General features: G+C 39.6%; 1 protein-coding gene across 18 annotated transcripts in view; it reads left to right on the top strand.

Annotated features, from left to right (window-relative positions):
* ENOX1 (ecto-NOX disulfide-thiol exchanger 1) overlaps positions 1 to 23,151 on the top strand; it is a 616,720-nt gene that overhangs the window by 220,072 nt on the left and 373,497 nt on the right. For 11 of the 18 annotated variants that reach the window (XM_074387765.1, XM_074387767.1, XM_074387773.1 and 8 more), the window contains one exon: positions 12,322 to 12,428. The exons of the other annotated variants lie outside the window; for them this stretch is intronic. The gene's annotated coding sequence lies outside the window, so the exon portion shown is untranslated. The remainder of the gene's footprint in view (positions 1 to 12,321; positions 12,429 to 23,151) is intronic. 18 annotated transcript variants of the gene reach the window in all.

Raw genomic sequence — 23,151 nt, forward strand, 5'->3', positions numbered from 1 at the left:
TCCAATTTATTGGCATACAGTGGCTTCTAGTAGGTTCTAGTGGTCCTTTGCCTCCTTTTTCATCTGATTTTATCTGAGTCTTTCCCTGTTTTTCTTAATTAATCTAGGTTAAGATTTGTCAATTTTGTTTAACCTTTCAAAAAACAAACTTTTAATTTCATCAGTCATTTGTATTGTCTTCATCTTAATTTCATTTATTTCTGCTCTGGTCTCTATTATTTATTCTCTTCTAATTTTGTCTTAGGTTTGTTCTTGCTTTTCTAGTTAGATAAGATACATCGCTAGGTCGTTTCTTTGAAGTTTTTCTTCTTTTAAAATGTAGCTATAAACTTCCCTCTTCTAACTGCTTTCTCTGTAACCCATAGGTTTTGGAATGTTGTGTTTCTATTATCATTTGTTTCAAGAAATTTTTCAATTTCCTTCTTAGTCTCTTCATTGACCCACTGGTTATTCAGAAGCATATTGTTTAATTTCCATGTGTTTGTATGCTTTCCAAAATTCCTCTTGTTGCTTGTTTCTAGTTTTGTTCCACTGTGGTCAGATAAGATACTTGATATGATTTCAGTTATTTTAGAAATTTTCCAGACTTGTTTTATGGCATACCATGTGGTCTGTTTTTGAGAATGATCCATGTGCTGAGGAGAAGAGTGTATATTTTGCAGCCATTGGACAAAACGTTGTGTAGTTATCTCTGAGGCCCATTTAGTCTGTAGTGTAGATTAAAGCTGATGTTTCTTTGTTGATTTCTGTCTGGATGATCTTTCTGAAAGTGCTAAAAGTGAGGTGTTGAAGTCTCCAGTGATTACTGTATTGTGGTCTCTCTCTTTAGCTCTAGCAACATTTGCTTTATATATCTGTGTGTTCTAGTGTTATATTTAAAATTATTATATCCTCTTGCTGAATTGACCTATGGATCATAATTCTTTGTCTCTATTTATAGTTTTTGTCTTGAAATCTGTTTTGTCTGGTATCAGTATAGCTACTCCTATTCTTTTTTTGGATTCTATTGGCATGGAGTATCTTTTCAGTCTATGTGTGTCTTCATAGGTGGAATATGTTTCTTACAGGCAGCTGATCATTGGAGCTTGTTTTTTTTATTAAGTTTTGTTTTTTCTATTCAGCCACTCTGTACCTTTTGATTGAAGAGGTTAGCTCATTGACAGTCAGTGTTATTATTGATAAGTAAGGACTTACTCCTGCCATTTTGTTATTTGTTTTCTGCTTGTTCTGTGGTCTTCTCTTCCTTCTTTCCTGTCTTCCTTTTAATGAAGGTGATTTTCTCTGGTGGTATGTTTTGATTTCTTGCTTTTTAATTTTTATGTATCTATTGTATGTGTTTTAATTTGAGGTTACCATGTGGCTTCCAAATATCTTACAACCCATTTTAAATTGATGATAACACTAATTGTATAAATAAACAAAGAGAAGACTACTAAAAAGCTCTACACTTTAAACTTCATTCCCCAACTTTTTAACTTTTTATTGTTTCTATTTATATCTTATTGCACTGTCTATATCTTGAAAAGTTGTTATAGCTCTTATTTTTGATTGGTTCATTTTTTCATCTTTCTACTCAAGATATGAGTAGTTTATATACTCAATTATAGTCTTATAATATTCTGTGTTTTTCTAAGTACGTACTATTAGCAGTTAGTTTTGTACGTTCAGATGATTTGTTGCTCATTAATGCCCTTTTCTTTTAGATTGAAGAACTTCCTTTAGCATTGCTTGTAGGACAGGCCTGGTGTTGATGAAGTCTGTCAGCTTTTGTTTGGGAATGCCTGTATTTCACCTTCGTATTTGAAGGCTATTTTTGCTGGATATACTAAATTCGCATAAAAGGTTTTTTGTTTTGTTTTGTTTTGTTTGAGATGGAGTCTCACTCTGTTGTCCAGACTGGAGTGCAGTGGCAAAATCTTGGCTCACTGCAGCTTCCTCTTCCCAGGTTCAAGTGATTCTTCTGCCTCAGCCTCCCAATTAGCTGGAACTACAGGTGCACACCACCATGCCCGACTAAATTTTTTTTTTTTTGTATTTTTTGTAGAGACAGGGTTTCACCATATTGGCCAGGCTGGTCTTGAACTCGTGATCTCATTATTTGCCTGCCTCAGCCTCCCAAAGTGCTGGGATTACAAGTGTGAGCCACTGCACCCAACCCATAAAAGGTTTTTTTGAAGCACATTAAATATGCCATGTCACTCTCTTCTGGCTTACAAGGTTTCCACTGAGAAGACTCGGAAGTCTGCTGTCACATGGATTGTAGTTCCATTTTATGCTGTTTCTTTTCTCTTGCTGCTTTTAGAATCCTTTCTTTATCCTTGACTTTTGGGAGTTTGATTATTAAATGTCTAGAGGTCATTTTATTTGAGTTAAATCTGCTTGTTGTTCTGAAACTTTCTTGTACTTGAATATTGATATCTTTCTCCAGGTTTGGGAAGTTCTGTCTTATTCCTTCAAAGAAACTTTGTACCCCTATCTCTCACTCTACCTCTTCTTTAACTCTTAGATTTGGCTTTTTGAGACTATTTTCTAGATCTTATAGTTATGCTTTATGCCTTTTCATTCTTTTTTTCTTTTGTCTTACTTAGTGTATTTTCAAATAGCCTGTCGGCAAGCTCACTAATCCTTTCTTCTGCTTGATCAACTCTGCTGTTAAGAGACTGATGCATTCTTCAGTATGTCAGTTGCATTTTCAACTCTAGAATTTCTACTTCTTTTTAATTATTTCAATCTCCTTTTTAAATTAATTAGATAGGATTCTGAATTCCTTTCTCTGTGTTATTTTGCATTTCATTGAGTTTCTTCAAAACAGTTATTTTGATTTTCTGTCTGAAAGGTCACATACCTCTCTCTCTCCAGGATTTGTCCCTGGTGCCTTAGTTTGTTTGATGAGGTCATCTTTTCCTACATGGTTTTGGTGCATGTGGATATTTGTCAGTGTCTAGGCATTAAAAAGTTAGGCATTTATGGTTCTCTTTCTAGTCAGGGCTTGTTTGTACAGGGAGGCTTTCCAGATATTCAAAAGGACTTGGGTGTTGTGATCTGAGGTTTTTGTTTTTTGTTTGTTTGTTTGTTTGTATGTTTGTTTTGGTCATTACAGCCATATCTACATTAAATGAGGGCATCCCTAGTGCAGTAATTCTGTGACTCTTGCAGACTTGCAGAGGTACCACCTTGATTATCTTGGATAAAATCTGGAATATTGCTCTGGATTACCAAGTAGAGACTCTATTCTTTTCTTACTTTGTCCCAGATAAACAGAGTTTCTCTCTCTGTGCTAAGCTGCCTGGAGCTGGGAGAGGGATGACATAAGCATCCCTGTGGCCACAATTATTGAGACTGCATTGGGTCAGACCTGAAACTAGCATAGCACTGGGTCTTGCCCAAGGCCTGCAGTAACCACTGCCTGGCTACTGCCGATGTTTACTCAAGTCCCTAGGTCTCTACAATCAACAGGTAGTGAAGCCAGCCAGGCTTTTGTTCTTCCCTTTAGGGTAGTGAGTTTTCCATGATTCCTGGGGGGTCCAACAATGCCATTTGGGAGTTAAGGACTAGGTTTGGAAACCTTAGGAATCTACCTTGTGTTCTCCTCTGCTGCAGCTGAGCTTACACCAAAGCAACAAAACAAAGGCCTTCCTCCTCTTCCCTCCTCTTCCCACAGAGGAGTCTTTCCCCAAGGCCATCACCACCCCAGGCCCACAGTGAGTACTGCCTGGCTACCGTCAGTGTTCATTCAAGGCCCGTGGACTCTTCAGTCAGCCTGTGGTGAATGCTACCAGGCCTGGGAACCTCCCTTCAGGGAAGTTGGCTCACTTGTGACCCAGGGCAGTTCCAGCAATGACATCCAGGAACCAGAACCTGGGCTCAGGAACCCCAAGAGACTGCTCGTTCCTCTGCCCCACTTTGACTGAACTGGTAACTAAGCTAAGTTTTGGTCCTTATGAAGGTACTTTTTTATGTGAATAGTTGCTCAATTTGGTGTTCTTATGAGGAGGATGAGTGGTGGAGGCTTCTGTTTGGCCTTGTTGCTCCCCATCTCTTCTCCTTGTTGCATCTCCCTCCCTCCCTCCGCCTTCCCCTTCTCCTTCCCCTTCCCTCTTCCATTCCCTCTTCCCTTCCTTTCCCTCTTCTCCCCCGACTCCCCTCCCCCCTGCCTTCCCTGTCTTCCCCTTCCTTCCCCTCCTTCCTCTCCCTCTGCCCTCCCCTCCCCTTCCCTTTCCATTCCCTCCCCTTTTTTTGACAGGGTCTCACTCTGTTGTCCAGAATGGAGTGCAGTGGTATTATCATGGCTCACTGCAGCCTCAACCTCCTGGGTTCAAGTGATCCTTTTACTTCAGTGTCCCAAGTACCTGGGACTATAGGCACACACCACCCTGCCTGGCTAATTTTTGTATTTTTGTAGAGACGGGATTTCTCCATGTTGCCCAAGCTGGTCTTGAACTCCTGGGCTCACATGCCTCAGCTTCCCACCTCTGCCTCCCAAAGTGTTAGAATTACTGGCATCAGCCACTGTGCCTGGCCCTCACTGCATTTCTTAACTGTTCCTTTGGGCCTCCCTTTTCTGTGGTCACATAGTAACCACAGAACAAATAAAAGAGAACAGAAAGTTTGATTACTTTTTTAAAACGACTTCTAGATACAAGGAGGAAGCACTTGGGGGTTAGAATCCCAACTGAGATTAAGAAGGGAGGCTGCCGGGTGAGTGGGAACACTTGATAGAGGGCCACTGAGATGATCTGAAACTCAGCGGATTTTTACTAATTAATCCTGGTGACCTTGGTACCTAAGATAACACCTGAACAAAGCACATGATGGCTGGCACCATACAATGTGTGCTTTACGGTTACCAATATATTCTTTAATATGTCTTATTTTCTAGAAGACTGTCTCCTCATTCCAAAACAAAACCAAAGCCAACAGAAAAATGAAAAATTAGGAATTGTATTTGTAGTACATGTGACAGATGATGGGCTAATTTCTCTGTGAAACAAGGGACTTAATTAGTAATAAGTAACAACTTAATAGAAGAAAACAAGTAGAGAATATGAATGGGCTGTTCAAAGAAAAATACAATGGCCAAACAAAGACGGCCTCATTAATGATGGCAAAAATTAAAATAAGAGAGTATTTTTCAATTGTCAACTGGACACAATTTAAACGGTTGATAACTATATAGTGGTGGTGAGAAGTTGTTACTCTGTTGGAAGGAGTGTAGCTTGGAAAAGTAATTTTTGGAGACGTTTTAGTTCTATTTATACAAGGTTGGAAGCTATAACTGTAAGAAGGCATATTGCATATTTTTTAATTGTTAAAACTCAAAAGTAACCTAAAAGCATACCAGTAGGAATATAGATATTATAGCATACCTATTCAATAGTACATAATACAGCCATTAAAAAGAACAAACCAATCTATGTCAATGATACAGAACAATGTTGCATCAATATTATATATGGTATGAGCACTTTGGAATAAAATAGCAAATGTTTCCATATTTTAGGCCAGTACCAGCAAATACACACATGTGTGAATATGCAGGTATATATGCGTGTATATGTGTGGGCTACACAGGAAACTTTTATGGTTATTATCTCTAGCAAGTGGGATTCTGGTTGGAGGGAAGCCAACATTTCTTGCCTAGTTTACTGAACTACTTGAAAGTTTTAGTTTAATTGTACCTTACTTCTTAAAAAAAAAAAAAAAAGCCCTAGTTAGAATATATTAAACCATTTTACTAAAGGAATTTGTGTTTTATTCTTTTTAAAAAGTTACTTAACCCCTGAAAATAGATATTTTTCCTGAAGGTCCATGCTCTTGGCATGTTAGAATTTCTGTTGGAATTCAAGTTTTATTATAAACACATCTTGCTAACTTTCTTCATGATGCCAACTCCCAATATTGTTCTATACAGCACCTTTCCTACTGTCTTATCTTTTTCCACTAGGTTGAAGGGAAAAACATTCCACACACTCTCATTCACAGTTTTGGAGAGCTATAACTTGGGATAATTTATGCATACATCAATAACAATAAAATAAACTTATTTAAATAAGTACTTCTTTTCAGAATTCATCTAACCTGCCTGAGAGACGGTAAGACCTAAATCTGCAGTTTGGGAATTGGGATCCATAGACTTTAAGTCCCTCTGATTCCCATATTGTTTTCCTTGTCATACAAAAAGTAAGGTTGTGCATGGAATGCTGAATTCCAGTGCAGCATATAAAGTGACAAAAGACAAAAATAGTTCTAATTAAAGAAGATGGCTTAGCACTGAAAAGAGAAAGGTGTAAAAACACCAAAAGAGAAAGGTGTAAAAACACCAAGTGTACATGTGTTTGGTGGAGCCATTTTTCGTGAAGCATTTTGTGAATAGATCCCTTGCATATTTGAGGAGTCAGCAGGCCATAGGGCTGTCTAACTCTCAGTGCTGTTCCCCTGCCTCCTTGTACAGGCACAGCTGAATTCTAGTCAGACTTGCCAGCAGGCCAGATGTGTGTGAGTTTGCCAGATTCAGCTGATTGAATACTGCCATGAACTGAGAAAGTCTCTGTAACATATTTTTACTCTGTTTGTGTCACCCTTTTTGTTATGGAAGCTGAGTGCTTTGCAGAGAAGAGAGAAAAGAAACTGGGAGGCTGAGGAAAACAAAATTTTTCTCATATTGCTTTGTCCTCATTAAGAGTGTGTTAAAGTGTGACAGAGGATATAAGTAGAGGATTCAGTGGCAGAAAAGACATACTCTCATCAGAAAGGTATCTCCGTTCCAAAGATTATATTGCGAGCCTGTGAAAGGAAGTTTGCTACTTTATAAAACAAATCCAGTCACTTTCTTATAACACTCTACATCTCTTTAGTCTCTGTGTCTTTCATTGATTTCTCATCTATAATTCACCATAAGGATTCATTTTTCCCTTTACCTGGAATAGTGAAAAAAAAGAAGAAAACAAATGAATTGTCCAGTCTGTTTAATGCTGAAAGGTAGAAATGTCTCCTTGTCACCCAGGCAAAAATAAATGAAAGCCTGCCAGAGCAACTAAGGGAAATAGTGACTAATTCACAGTGATCAGGGTTAGAAATGCTAGACTTTCTCTGAAGCCAACAAAAAGCATTCCCATCCTAGAAACCTTCTGGCTCCTTCAGCGTGCTCTGCTGGAATCTTAGTCTAGCCTGATAGCCCATCCAGTCATGCTTTGCCTTAAGGAAGTGAACAACCAGCTAATTGTTTTCAAATTAACTGCTGCTTGAATAAGGACACCCAGAGGAATAGCTCAGATTGGAGACTGCAAAATTCTTCCAGCCAGTGAAGCCCCATCATCAACACAACAGCTGATGGCCTTTCTGCTGAAAAACTGACTGTAATCAGAAAGGTGCTTATTGGGGAGCAGAAGGGGCAGCTGCTGACCAGCAGCCAGTTGCCTGGTAAAGAGGTATCCTGTTCTCCCCAGTGGTACCAGAATCAGCAGACACTGCCTTCTTGACAGCTCAGCACCAGGATGGTTCCCCAGCTCTCAGACTGACCACAGAAGCAGCCTTCCAAGTAGCATATATTCATGGTGCAGTGCTCATGGATGGGACCCCTCTAATTCTTGTGATTTCACTCAGTGGGACACTGGGCCTAGATTTGCTTTAACTTCATAAGACAGAAGATAGTGTGAGTGGTAGTAGGTAGTACAGACCCTATCAGCTATGATCTCCTCACCAACAATCTTCCTATATCTTTTTTTCTCATCATTATTGTTTTTTTTTGTACTTATAACCACAAAATGAATTTTTAAAAATATTTAAAGCTTCTGCTAGAGACAAGATCTCCCTGTGTCACCCAGTCTGAAGAGCAGTGGCATGATCATAGTTCACTGCAACCTTGAATGCCTGGGCTCAAAGGATCCTCCTGCCTCAGCCTCCTGAGTAGCTGTAACTATGGGTATACACCACACAAAATGAACCTCCTCTTTTCAGCTAAACTTCTTATGCTGTTGGAATCTGGCTGGGTTGACTGTAAGGCATCTTAGGATATTACCCTTGTCAGTGAAGGGTGAGGTGAGAGTGGGGTGCTATTTCCAGCCCAGAATGAGGCTACTGAACCAGCAAGACACAAGATTCCCCTTAGAACAGGAAGATCAGTCAAAGCCATTCTGCTTCTCATTTCTGCCTTTCTTGCCTCTCCCAGGCAGGAGCTCCTCCCTTAGGCACTCATCCCTGTTTCTGTCAGGAAGATTCTGCTAAAAGAACCATCTTTTAGTGCCCCTTTCCTGAAATTGTGTCTTGTCCCTGCTGAAACCCCTTTTCTGTAAGAAACAGGCTTCCTGATAGCCTCAGACTGCTTTATAGAAACCCCTACCACCTTCTGGCCATAAATGAAATCTGCTTCTTATAGAGAGGATATTTCTTTCTATAAAACTTTGACTCCCCAAATGATCTTGGACTTGGACATGGTATCAGAATTCTCCTGACTCTCCATTTTTCTCCCATCTGAAGTAAAAACTTTCCTACCTTAAGATATCAGTCCAGCCACTGTCTTTTCTGGTTGTCGGGTGAGACTTGTCTATCCTGACCCACTGATCCGCACTGTGAACGCCCTCCTGCTTCACCCTGGACTGTGTACTTGCACTGACTTGTCCAGGCTTTTTCTACTGATTGAGATATGTGCCCTTTTCTTTTTCACATATTCAAATTCTGTATAGCTCAGGTCTTTTACTCTCTCCCCTACTTCCTTCCGTGGTAATCCCTGCCAATAGAGATTTCTTTTTAAGAGCTTACTGTAGCCCTACTTTGGCACCTCAACAATTATGGCACTTGTGGCAATCAAGTTTTATGTAATTTATATCTTCCAATGTTAACTTTTTTTTTCTTCGAGACTGAGTTGCACTCTGTTGCCCCGTCTGGAGTGCAGTGGCACCTTCTCAGCTGACTGCAACCTGTGCCTCCCGGGTTTAAGCAGTTCTTTGCCTCAGCCTCCTGCGTAGGTAGCTGGGATTACAGGTGCATGCCAGCGCGTCCAGCTAATTTTTTGTGTTTTTTTAATGGAGATGATGTTTCACCATCTTGGCCAGGCTGGTCTCGAACTCCTGCCCTTGTGATCTACCCACCTCGGTCCCCCAAAGTGCTGGGATTACAGGCATGAGCCACCACACCCAGCTATTATCTAACTTTTTAAGTATTGGGTGACTTATGTACTCACCTAGATTTTCAGACTCTTTTGAGAATAGAACCTTCTGAGAACTTCATGCCCAAGCGTGATTCTCAAGTGTCTAATGATATTTGTGAAATGAAAGAAATAATTAATCATGAATGAATGTTTCAAGATGTTGGGAATCCCTGCCTTCTTTTGTTGCTGATTTGCCAGCTATGACCTATCTATATAAATTTCCCAGTGTGACCTCTTAGTTCTCAGTTTCAACTTACTATGAGGTTTGAGAGATCTATAGTAAAGTAATTTGAACTTGTAAGAAAAAAACTTTTTAGTTAAACAGTATGACCACAAAGCAAAAGCTGCTGTGGAGTCAAAGTAGTGTCTATATTCCATATGATCTCTATAAGTGAGGAAATACAGTATCCTTAAAGGAAAGCCTAATGTTCTATAATATTAATCTCTGCAAATATTTCTTTTGTCTTTTGCTACATATTAGAACAGAGAAATAATTACTTGTAGAGTTAAAAAAAAATCTGGAAAAGTTAGCCTCGTAACTTCTTTTAATTGCTTGCTTATTTTCCTGGAAGCATCAAAGAGAGTGGGAGCTGTTAAAGATTTAGAAAAAATACAATTATTTACGCCCCATGTTGCAGAGAGAGCTCACCATGGGATGCTTTTTGCTATACATTGAACATTCTTTGGTATCAAAGTTCTTTTCATTTTAGAAAGCCATCCCAAAGGAGAGCAATTTAAGTAAGGGGAGATTTGAGAAGACTGAGAACTGTTAAATGTGGTAGGAGGAAAGTTATAATGGCCAAACCTTCCTCTTCTTTGATTTTTCTGCCCTGTGCTATCTCTAAAAAGCAGTATGTCATCCCTAGCTGCAGTGGAGCAGATTCATACATATTTACCACTTGCGAATTACGAATGTGCAGCCCAGAGAGTAGCAGTGTTCTTTGTCTTTCTGCTTTTCTCCCTGCACTAATGATTCAAAACTCTTAACACATCCAAGATTTGGAGACTGGTTTTGTAGCTTGTCATTTCCATTGTACACAAATTGGGTCTTTGTAATTTAAATGGAATTTACTTTCCAATTTGGAAGCTTCCATGTAGGTAGACTGAGGTTTTGTCCGTCCTCTGTCAGAGCTTTGATGTAATGATTTATTAAGGTACTAGGAGAGCTATTGATCCTGCTAATAGCTTCTGCCTTGCCACATAATGTTTTACATTTTACTCAGCTGAAAGACCATATTCCCCTTTTCCTCATCTGATTGACCATAAATGCTTTGGCCTTTCCTCAGCAATTATCTCACTTACCAAAGCAGTGGGTAAAAGTCAAGTATTTATAGACTAATTAGTGAAGTCAACATGTCCAAATAGAGTACTTCACATAATACCAAGAAGTATTGTACAGTACTGTGAAACTAGCAAAGTTTGCTACAAGACAAAAAAGCAAGGGTTGAGAACACAGATGGGTGAGGACACATGTAATGATGACAGTGTCTTTGTGTGATTATTAAGACACAGCTAAGGTGATGTTTTAATGATAGCACTTTTCCTCTGTATTTTCTCTCCTTAATCCTAACGTCTTTTTACTCATGAAAGCTTTGGGATATTAACAGGTTCGGAATTTGTTTCCAATTTATTTTTTATAGTTTACTATCTTGAGATACCAATAGACAGGAAGATGTCATTTGACACTTAAGCTCTTAGAAAGGATAAAAATGCAAGAATCACCTTGATATTTTTCTAGCTATTTTGTATGTTTAGAATGTCTTAAAAGTATTCATGTCCAAGGTATAATTAGCTCAGTTTTGAAAATAAGGAAACAGTGCTGGTGTAACAGTATATTGGGCTAGGGGTCAGAAAACCTGGTTGAGGCCAGGCGCTGTGGCTCACACTTGTAATCCCAGCACTTTGGGAGGCTGAAGCAGGTGGATTGCTTGAGCCCAGGGGTTTGAGACCAGACTTTTGGGCAACATGGCAAAACTCCATCTCTACAAAAAATAACGAAAATTAGCTAGGTATGGTGGTGTGTACCTGTGGCCCCAGCTACTTGGAAGGCTGAGGTGGGAGGATCGCTTGTGCCCAGGAGGTCAAGGCTGCAGTAAGTCAAGATGGTGCCACTGCACTCTAGCCTGAGTGACAGAGTGAGACCCTGTGTCAAAAACAAAAGCAAAAAACCTGGTTAGAGTCCTAGCTTTGAAACCAGTTACCATTACTATGTGTTCTTGTACTGGCTACACAAGTCCTCTGGGTACCACTTTTCTTATTTGGGAACTAGAGAGACAAAAAAAAATTATAAAAGTGAAAGGAGATAATGAATGCCTAAGTACTTTGTAAATTGTATAGCACTATACATATCTAACTATGTTTTTAAATCATTTGAATTTATATAAAGGGCAGCAAAGGATTCCTCTTAAAGTAAATGTAGGCAGAAATAGGATTTTAGCCCAGACTGCTGTTGAGTCTGTAATGTGGCTTCCTATTTTTGTCACAGTCGTTCCTTCTGATTCAACGTGTACGTGGATTCTCATGTATACCTGCCTTTTGCATCTCATTTGATTTTGGAGGGATGGAAAATCTCCTTGGAATCTTCAAAGGTTATGGAATTTCTTTGGGAGTAACAGAGAATGTCTCCTTATCTAGGATCCATCTGTAATTATTTGTATTTTCCCCAAGTAGCATTAGCACACTTAGAAAGATACTTTGTGATTTCTCAGCCAGGCGTGGTGGCTCATGTCTGTACTCCCAGCACTTTGGGAGGCCGAGGTGGGCAGATCACTTGAGCTTAGTTGTTTGAGACCAGCCTGACCAACATGGCAAAATTCTGTCTCTACTAAAAATACAAAAATTAGCTGGGCATGGTGACAGCACACCTATAATCCCAGCTCCTCTGGAGGCTGAAGCAGGAAAATCACTCGAATACGGGAGGTGGAGGCTGCAGTGAGCCGAGATCATGCTGCTGCACTCTAGCCTGGGTAATAAAAGCTAAATTCCCTCTTAAAAAAAAGAAGAAAGAAAGATACTTTATTTCTCAAAATACTCCAGGACTAGAATGGAAAACAACAGTCGATTCTCTAACATATCTGCCTTAAGTAAACATCAGTATGTGCCTGATTTATGTCATGCTTTTTGTTTGTTCATTATCCTGAACTTTCTTTAATCCCTCTGCTTGTCATTACCTGCAGGAACTAACAATTTGCAAAACCAGAAGCCAAAGCAAAACTGAATTGTACAAATGATATCACAAAGGGATGAGGCAGATATATTTAAGTGAGCCAGTTTTAAAGAAGCGGTGAGTACTTTGACACCAGTAAAATATGAACTTTTTGTTTGGGCCTTTGTTCTCAGAGCAACCAAGTGTCAAGCCCAGTCTGTCTTATGGGATAGCATTTTTTCTTCTTGCTTGTTGTGAGAATTAAAATACTGGAATGGTGATGGTCCTACCTTCACTGTTAACTTTAGTTATTACCTATTTATCAACTACTTAACGCAAGATTTCCCAATTCAGCACATATGAATTGGTGTTATGACTATAGCTACATAGACCTACATTTAATAGTAGTATTCGTGTTGAATTTTATTGCTGTATTTCATTTTTGTGTGCCATTCCCACCTCCTGGTGCCTCCTCACACCTGTCTTTAGGTACCGGTGGTGTCTCTAGGTTGCCTCTGGCTGTTCAGATTTCCCAACCCCCACCTCCACCTCCAATATTTCCCAATACAAAATATCCCAGGTGCCAAAATTACCTCTTCCTCCTCCTCAATATTATTACAAATGCCCATTTTTTATTATGACTGGTTCTGTTAGGAAGGAGTCATATCCTTAAATTAGTTTGTAATAAGATTATCTGTGACCGGTGAAGCTCCTCCCATAATTCTCCTAGGGGTGTGTTTTTACTTTAACAGAAAATGATACACTATTCACTTGGAGAAGCAATCATTTGTTCATTAGCTCAACAAATAACTGGTTGCCTAGTCTTACCTTCCTGTAGGAAGACAGGAGGACTACAGGGTTAGGTAGTTCTTTTTGGGTAGTTCAGTCCTGGACCCAAGTTAATGACCCAGGCAAAACCATTCATGTCAGGCTTATCTTGGTTCTACTGTGTATATCCAGGAGTGTCTACCCTGGAGGCAGCAGCAATTTCAGAACAAGTGAGAGGAGGACGAACAGTTGCAGAGATGAGAGGGGAAGCAAGCTGGGGCATAGAGATGCAGAGAAATAGAAAGGGAGGAGAATGTATAACCAGAAGAGTGGAATTATTTAACCTGCAAGGTTTCTTCTGACCCTGAGATTCTGTGCAAATGAGAAAGAAAGAGGGAATAAGCTAAGGAATGAAAGGGGGATGAGGAAGGTTCTAGGAATATACTAAAAGGCTGTGTGGTTTTTTTTTTTTAGCTAAAAGTGTCTAGGTTAATAAATACGTTATGAAGTACTCTTTACCTCCTACAGCAGAGGTGAGTCCTTTTCTATGGCTTCTAGGAATTTCAAAAATCAATTGGTGGATGGCCTCCCTGGCATGCCCCTTTCATGATGTCAGAGAATGGCTGTCACAATGAAATTGAGGTTGTCAATGAATACTTCAGTGTTTTATTTTTAAGCATTTTTTTTTTCTTAAGTCAGGGTCCTCAAAGAGGGTTAGTAAGAGACCAGAAACCTCTGACAGGGCTAAAGGTCCCTGCTTCTTCCTGCGGAAGTTGGAGATGACTCAGAAATCAGGATATCAGGCAGAGACCAGGTCAGGCTAGCAGGACGTTAAAATACAGAGAAGCTAAGAAAAAAAAAAACCCAGCTCCTTATAAAACAAGTGTTTTTTAAACTAAAGAAGCAAATGGAGAAAAATTAAAGTCTCTGTGAAGATTATTTAAATACATTAAGCTTATTACAAACCCTTTAAGTCAAAATAACCTCATCTTGTCTGAGTTAGTGTGTGGGCACAGCTGTGCTGGGCCATCCTCTCCTGTGCTGGCTGAATGTGCTGTAGAAGAGGAGAGGTGTAAGAAACAGCTAGAACAGCTTTGTGGGCAATTTTGCCATCATGATTGGGTGCAATTTAAATTGATATTAAGATACCAAATGTTCTTTTACTTTTCAGTCATCATATTAATCAAATGTAGTAATCCATTGTTGCAGCTTATGAAACCCATGACTATCAAGTTTGGCTAAATTATAATGTAACTTTTAAGGTAAATATTTTTGGTATACAAAAATATTTTTATCTTAAAAGATAAAAAATGAGTCAGTAGCTTCCTGAAGCAGAAATATTCTGTGTAATTTTTTATTTTTTCTCTCTGTATTATTATGTTTTATTCTGACAGTTTTTGGGCCAATAGCACCTCAGAAGGTAATACATCATGATCAAATGGGTTTCATCCCAAGGATGCAGGGATGGTTTAGCGTACACAAGTCAATAGATGTGATGCATCACATAAATAGAATTAAAATCCATTTAATTTTTAGAAAATAAATTATCCCCTGAACTTGATCTAATTGCTCCACCATGGACAAATGTAAACTATGTTCTGTGTTAGGTATGCTATACTTGGAAAAGTATTGAGAGAGCATATCTTGAGATAGCATCTGTAATTTTTATTTTATTTTAAAAATCCAAGTGAAAGTACGTTTAGGATTGTGTATCTTTTTCATAGTTAGGCCAAATTTCTTAAGTTGTCTCTTGGTTATGATAATATTTGAAGGATGTTACTGGGAAAAAGCACAGTGAACACCAGGGTTTTACTCTCTAAATGTGGGTTACGTATGGTCTAAACCAGGCGTCCCCAAACTTTTTACACAGGGGACCAGTTCACTGTCCCTCAGACTGTTGGAGGGCCACCACATACTGTGCTCCTCTCACTGACCACCAGTGAAAGAGGTGCCCCTTCCGGAAGTGTGGTGGGGGGCCGGATAAATGGCCTCAGGGGGCCGCAGTTTGGGGACGCCTCGTCTAAACTCTTAAATAAGAGGTGGCATATTTTGTGATATGAACTTCTTAATAACATAAACTGCTCATCTAAATTGCTATTGTAATGTCTAAAAGGTTCATTGGTTGGAGATGATTGCTTCTTTAACACAATGCAAAGTACAACTTCTTTGCTATGTACACATACCCTGAAGATAGGCCTTAGAAACTTCGTAAGGAGAAGGAGACTTTCTGTAGTGTTTGAGCACATTATCATGGAAAAATTACTTAACCCCTTTGAGGCTCTGTTTTCTCATCTATAAATTGGTAATAATTTAACCCTCTCAGAGTTTTTGTGATAGCTGACTGAGGCACTGAGCAGTGCAGTCACATCTTATCTCAAGCAGTATTAGATGTACCTTATCTGCAGTCAGGTAGAAGATGGGAAAGATATGTAGGCAAAACTATTCTTGAAATGTGCCTAATTTCGCATAAGGAACAGCAAATGTGGTTCTCGATCTACTTGTGCCATCTCTTGGGAAGTCCTCACAGACCATTGTCCCTCTGGTATGAAGCCCAACTGCCGATGGAAACTGAAGGAAGAAACCATGTTGAATGAGCGATTGCATATTGTGGGGCCCCACCTGCGTGTAAGATACCCAGCACTATGCCTCACACAGCTTATATTAGTTTACCTTCCCTTTGTTAATATTAGTTCACGTTTCCCTGGACCCTAGAGCAGGGGTCCCCAGTACCCAGACCATGGACCAGTATCAGTCTGTGGCCTGTTCGGAACAAGTCTGCCTAGCAGGAGGTGAGAGGCCGGCCAGTGAGCATTGCTGCCTGAGCTCCACCTCCTATCAGATCACTGAAGGCATTAGATTCTCATAGGAGTGAGAACCCTTTTGTGAATTGTGCATGCGAGGGATCTAGGCTGTGCACTCCTTATGAGATTCTAATGCCTGATGATCTGAGGTGGAACAGTTTTATCCCAAAACCATGCCCCCGCTCCCATCTGTGGAAAAATTGTCATCCGTAAAACTGGTCCCTGGTGCCAAAAAGTTTGGAGACCGCCGTTTTAGAGCCTTCATATTAGTCTCTCCTGAACCAGTGGGACCCAAATGTGGAATTCAATACAGCTTTGAAGGACTTGATCACAGGAGTTCAACTTGAAGTGGATGATTCTGAAACCAGACATGTTAGAACTGGATTATTGTGGAATACACCTCATTTTTATTGGAAGCTGAGAAGGAGCCACATGAGCATTAGGCTCAGAGCATTTATAAATTTGCAAGATAGAGAGGAGTAGTTTCCAGAATCTACTAATGCAGTCAGTGTATTTTAAATAGTGGTAAATTTCAGCAATATTAAAAATAACATCATCTGAAAAGTCATGCATTGCTGTGCTGTATCCTATTTTTACATGAGGTATTGATCATAGTAGAATACAAAACTTTCATTTTTGTGAAGTCAGAAGATGAACTGAAAATATAAATGAAGTTAGAGATGAATTAGTTATTTTACTAGGTTTTCTGTTGAATAGAGGGACTTGCACTTCCTAATGAGTCATTTTAAAGTACTTTTAGTAGTTGTTATTTTGCTATTCTTGTCTGAGTTTGAGTTCTATTGACTAGGTAAAAATGCATTTCTCAGTTGCTGAGTTTTCAAATTTCTATTTACAAGATAGAGACATTAAAGATGGGAGGTTTTCTAGAGACTGTTTCGTTGTTATTTCAGAATAAATTCAGTGTGACTGATATTATGGTGGACTGATTGATACACCCTGGGAGAGAAGAATTGTCTCTGTCAACAACAACAGTCTAATTCCATAAATTTTTACTATTTTGTGCCAAAGACTTTTCTACATGGCAAGGATAAAATGCTTTTTGGGAATTTATTATGCTTAAGACAAACATACGGACAGAGTTTCAGAAAGTGTAATAAATTCAATGATATAAGGAAACATAAGAGTTTCTGGGAGAATCAGAAAGGACTTCTATACCAAAAGAAGAGATTCTAAGGAGAGTTTTTTTGGGTTTTTATTTGTTTGTTTGTTTTTTACATTAACCATTTTCAAGTGAACAATTCCATGGAATTTGGCAAGCATTTTTGCAGAAGGTAATATCATCTGAACCCAGTTTTGATAGACTTCTGATTGAAAGAGGCAGAAACAGGTAAATAGAGGGAGAGACATGGACATTTCATTACTGATATCTGTCAGCTTGCATTCCTTTCCTGCTAGCTACTCCTTGGGTTGTCCCTCTTTAGCTTATGGAATCCAGGTGGTACATCTGCAGGAATAGGCCTGGCCATTCAGACCACAGGAATGGCAGACCATAGGGATGGCATGCAGCCAGGTTAAGGAGACCCAATCCTGAGTCATTCGTTGAACTCCCAGAAGTTTTGTTTTATAAAACTGAAGTTGCTGTATGATGTAACATAAATCTGGAAGTCCTGAGAGTCATTTTGCCTCTAGTTAAAGATAATCTACTTCAAAATGAAGCCAATACAGAGGGCAGCAGAATTAAGAGATGGAGAAAAGTTCTCATAATTTAAGCACCTAGTTCTACCCATACCTAACCCCCTTATCGCTTGAACTTTCCATTAAGTGCGCCCCTAAGTCCCTGTTTTTACTTCAGCCACATTGAATTTGGTTTCCATTATGTGCAACCAGAATAGTTCTAAGAAAGATTTCTTTGGAAGCTTGAGGAGGGAGGGTGTTAATTATTTTTCTTTTATGAAATTTTGTTGTTTTTGACTTAAGTTGTGGCAGTTTCCAAATAACTATGTCTTATGAAATAGAAACTCCTTTTCTTTTTCCAGTGTGTTCAAATAATCAGAAATTTAAGCTTAGTTCTAAAGCTATTATCTTATTTTAGAGCAGAATTTTATATCACTAACACTGAAAAAGTACCTTTAGCCAAATTCTAGTGATAGAAAGGCATTGTTTTCCTGTGAAAGGTTTATTGTCTTTGTATATACTCTCTAGCCACTTCTTTTGAGGAGGACTTGGGTTTCTGAACAGGAAGGCCCCCAGCAGTGGGGACATCAACCCTGGAAACCAAGTTAGGGCCTGTATCTGCCTTTCCTGATCTCACAGAGGTCAGAGCTCTCTCTCTCTTTTGGGGTTCACAGTGTGATATCCCTAGTACCAGAGAATCCCACTTTCCAGAAGAGCTTATCAAGAGGCCATGTCTTGTTTAGCTTCAGTATTGGGTTTGTAGGTCATCTGAAGATTTGTGGATGTGTTTAGACAACACGGTTTCATAATATCTGGTCATTATTGTTAAACTACTCATTTCAAATAGTAAAGTTTGCTGAGCTGTTTGCTGACAAATAACTGAAAATGAAAGTATTCCCTTTAGACCTACAACAATTAAAAAAAAAATGCCCCTTTATATGTTTTATCTGGTGAGTATGTAGAAAGAAATTTCACTTTCAGATCCTTCTCTTTGATGTCTTTATCAATTACCTTTTCCCATCAACGAAAACTTTTATCTTCATACATCATTAATGAATTTTTTTAGAAGTTTGCTTGTCTTATACACATATCTTGTCATTTATCTGGAAGTACTTATTAAGTTAGTGGATTCTTCCACAGGGCTCTCTGCTGTTTGAAACTATTTCATTTCCATACTTTTATCTCTGGTTTATTTTTATTTAAGGAAACCAAAGCAGATAACAGACTTAAGAATGTGAATGTGTCAAACATTGTGATTGTTTGTGATTGTAGTTGATTGTGTTGGAGAAATCTCTCCTCATGGAAACAAAATTCAGACTTTGCATGAGAGCTATATTCCCCAGTTGGTCTGTGGGCCTGGGGTGGAGCTCTCAGAGATATTAATTGTGATCCAGTTCAGAGGCAAGAGGATGGGCCAGGCCTGACTCTCCTATGATTTTACGGTTGGCTGAGCCAGCTTAACAAACAATTAGCTTACATGTATTGTTGAAACAATAATCCTGTATTGACCCAGAGGGAGGTTTTGACAACTCAAATGGGGAGAAAAGCAGTTTAGTCCTGCCCGCATTATCCATGTCTGAGATACTTTGCAGAAGGCACTCACTTCCAGAGAATCCAATCTGACAACAAACAGGATTTGGCAAGTCAACCTCAGGGATGTTGTGAGAAGGATAATTTAGATTAAATTGTACCGTGTTGGTTATTTTCTGGTTCTATTTCTTTTTGTTCAAGTCATTGGGATGCAAGAGAATGGTAAGTGAGAAATAATGGTGATAGGTGAGAGATCTTACATTTTTTAATGATTGGTTTATTTATATATAAATAATTTGTCATCAGAGTCCTGTTTTAATACTCACAAATAATGAAAAAGCAGAAGCTAGGGGTATGAGGAGCAAATATTTGCTGTTGAAATCTGCAGAGCTCTGGAAGATATGGATCCTTCAGATGTGGTGAGCAGGGCTCCGGCAGTGAGGAGGCAAAGGAGATTTATTCGATTGCAGTCTCAGGGTTTCCCTTTACAGTTAGAGTGACATAGGAACTCCTCCCACCATCCCTAGGCTCCTGTGGAGTCTGGTCCTACCACCCTACCCTGTGACCTCTTCTCATGCACCTGCCTGTCGTTGACCAGGCTCCAGGCACACGGCCAAGCTATCCTCCACACCACCACAGGGCATTTGCACCTGCTGCCTGGGACCCTCTGGATGGGGCTTGGCAGCTCTTTCTCTTCCTTCACCTTTCAGTTTAAATGCCAGCTCATCTGAGAGGCCTTCCCTAAATCTGCTGAAATCTGCCCCCTCCATAGCCAGTCAGTCTATATCCATGTTTAATCTTCTCCATAGCACTCATCACTCTTTGAAAATTTGTTTTAGCTTGTCTATTCTGTCTCTTCCTACTAGAATACCTGTCTATGAGGGCATAGACCTTATTCAGCACTGTATTCTCAGCACATAAATATTATCTGGCACAATATAGAGGCTCAGTTAACACTGAACATTTTATCTTTCAAGACTTACTCGAGTGCTGATTCATTATTTCATATTTGAAACATAAACAAATAGTTCTACTGCCTCCTGCCATTACAGAGCAAATGACAACCTATGGAAATGGCACCCCCTCCAATATCCTCTCCTGCCCCTATCAGAGGTCTCTGTAACTCAGATAAGGTGGCTCACTTTATTGAATAAAAGGAGAGAGGACGGTAGAGGCCAACAACTAGACACATACTCCTTGCTTGGAGGAGACATTTTCCTCTGAAACAACTCTCTGACATAAATAGCAATCTCCTCCCCACTGGAGAACATGCACACTGTTATACAGGGTGGACATTAAGTTTCCAAAATCAACAAGTCCCTGGAAGTTTCTTGCTATTTCTCAGTCCGTGCCCTTTGGCTTTGCTTTAATGAACTGTGTGTTCCTGCTGCTTGGCAGAAAGCAGGGAGAGAGACAGGATCCTGGGAAGCTCCCCGCTCCCCGCCGACCCCTCACAGTGACTGGGGCCCACGGACCAGGCCTCTGATGGAGGCTATTCCCGGGAGTCCCGTCCATTTCTCCCCATTTTAACACTGCCTCCATGCCTGGTGTCTCTTACATATATATGAGAGAGGAAACAGAAAGAAACTTTACAAAAAGATGATTTTTGTGAGGTAGTTTGATGGAAGAATAGACAGCAAATGCCACCCTAGGGTCAGCTGGAAAGGCTAGTTGCATAAGAATTGTATTTTCTTTATCACTTTGAAGATGGTAGGATGGGAAATCTCAGTAGCTGCATATACCTCGGGGTCCTTTAGAGAAGACTGTCAGTTTACTAAAACACTTCTGGCCTGTTTTATTTAGAGGCACAGACACATTGTTTTAATGACATCTGGAATTCCTTTGAGATAGCAGAGATACCATTGAAGGCTGTGCCTCCACCTCCCTTGGATGCAACTGTGTGGTCAGGAGAGCATGTGCTGCCAGTGAGGCCAACGGGGACTAAGAATTTAGAGGGCAAAACAATGGCTGGGGTTTAGCGATGGGTTTTGTTTATGTATAAATGGGAGCAGAAGAAAGGAAGTTTTTGAAAGAAAGTAAGTACTGACCTATGGTTTGTCAGGCTGTTTTCAGAGCAAACCACTGTTCTCTCTTATCAACTAAGATAAGCAGAAAAAAAAAGATAAGCAGAAATACCACTCCCTCTTCAGCCTAGATGCTCTGCTTGTCTTGACCAGCAGATGCTTTCCATTATTGGTTTCTTCCCAGAGCAGAGAAATGCAGTAAAGCCCTGCCAGGTAAGGTGATGCTTACTGGATAAAACTTGACTTTCGTTCTCTTTGTAGTTGGATCATTTGGGAGGTGGGCAGTTCCTATTGTGATTATTCTCCCAGCCTCTAAATTAACGAGTTAATTTGGGCATAAAACTTAATTTCTATAATTATTTTGGCAGGATAAGTGTACTCTCTTATCAGGAAAACACAACAGCAACCCCCCTTAATTCAATTCTGTCAACTTTTATCAAGCATCAACTGTGTGTCTGGCCATGTGTTGGCCCTTGGTGGGGTGAAAGGAGATTAAATGTGCTCTTCAAGGCAGTAGACAGTAAGAGGCCTGCTTATATATGAGGTTACTAAGAAAGGGTTGTGTGCTTGAGTTCTCATTGTATTGTAATTCAAAATATCATTTAGCAAATGCCTAACTTTGGTCAGGCACTTACATGAGTCATCTCCACTCCTTGCAACAATCTAGTTAAGGAGATAATATTAGCTTTAATTTATAGTCAAAGTAACTGGTACTCAGAGAGAATGAATAACTTTCCAAGTTTGCACAGCAAGAAAGTGATTCTGATTGATTGTGTACTTTTTTTTTTTTCCAGTAGACAGTAACTCAGGCTGGGCACAATGGCTCACAACTGTAATCCCACACTTAGGGAGGCTGAGGCAGGCAGATCACTTGAGGTTAAGAGTTCAAGACTATCCTGGCCAACATGGTGAAACCCCATCTCTACTAAAAATTCCAAAAAAATTAGCTAGGCATGGTGATGCGTGCCTGTAATCTCAGCTACTCAGGAGGCTGAGGCAGAAGAATTGCTTGAATCCTGGAGGTGGAGGTTGCCGTGAGCTGAGATCATGCTGCTGCACTCCAGCCTGGGAGACAGAGCAAGACTACATCTCCAAAAAATAAAAAAAAACGTAGATGGGAATGTATTTTTAAAGCCTCTTCACATGCCAGTTTTAAAAACCATCTACAAAAGAGACAAAGGAGATAGATGATCTTCGTAATCTCTAAGAGCTCAGTGATCTAGTATGGCTATAGAGAGTTGAAAACTACTTAACAGGGAATCGATGTGTGGAAATGAGAACAATAAGAATTTCTGAAAAGTCAGGAGACAGGGTTTTTTTCTTTGCAGCATTATGGGTAACAGAGATAAAGAAAACACTGTTTTGTTCTAAAGGCATGAAACACAAGTAAAATATGAAGATCAGATATTCAATATAACAGTCTTGTACTATGGGAAGCAGGAGAAGAGAATTTTAAATACTCTAGTTCAGTGACTCAACTACAAACCATAATATGAAAAGCATTTTATATGACAAATTAACACACACATATTTACATATACCCACAAAATAAGACTCATCTATATGTGAAACAAAACATATCATGAAATGTTACCCCTACTACAGGTCACTTGAGGTCAGGAGTTCAAGACTAGCCTGGCCAACACGGTGAAACCCCATCTCTACTAAAAATACGAAAAAAATTAGCCAGGCATGGTGACACATTCCTATAATTCCAGCTGCTCGAAAGGCTGAGGCAGGAGAGTTGTGTGAATGCTGGAGGTGGAGGTTGCCATTACATACAATATACTCTGATATCTTCTGTTCTAGCTTACCAAAACAAATTCTGTTTCTGATACATTCACTACTAGCTCAAAACATGATGTTTGGAAAACAGGGCTTTCATCGGATCCCCTAGATTTTCCCTCTCCTCTCTTTATTCCTTCCTCTCTTCAGGGCACGATCCCAGGAGAAATATCACTATAGCAAGCAGTAGAAGAAATAAAAAGAACTTTCTTCACACCCTTCCCCATTCCATATCCCCATATGTAACATACATACTCCCCTCCTCTCAGCCCTCCTTCGTACTTGTTCTTACAGACTGAAAGTTTTTCCCCCCAAATT

Source organism: Saimiri boliviensis, chromosome 16, assembly GCF_048565385.1.
Source record: "Saimiri boliviensis isolate mSaiBol1 chromosome 16, mSaiBol1.pri, whole genome shotgun sequence".
Lineage (NCBI taxonomy): Eukaryota > Metazoa > Chordata > Mammalia > Primates > Cebidae > Saimiri > Saimiri boliviensis.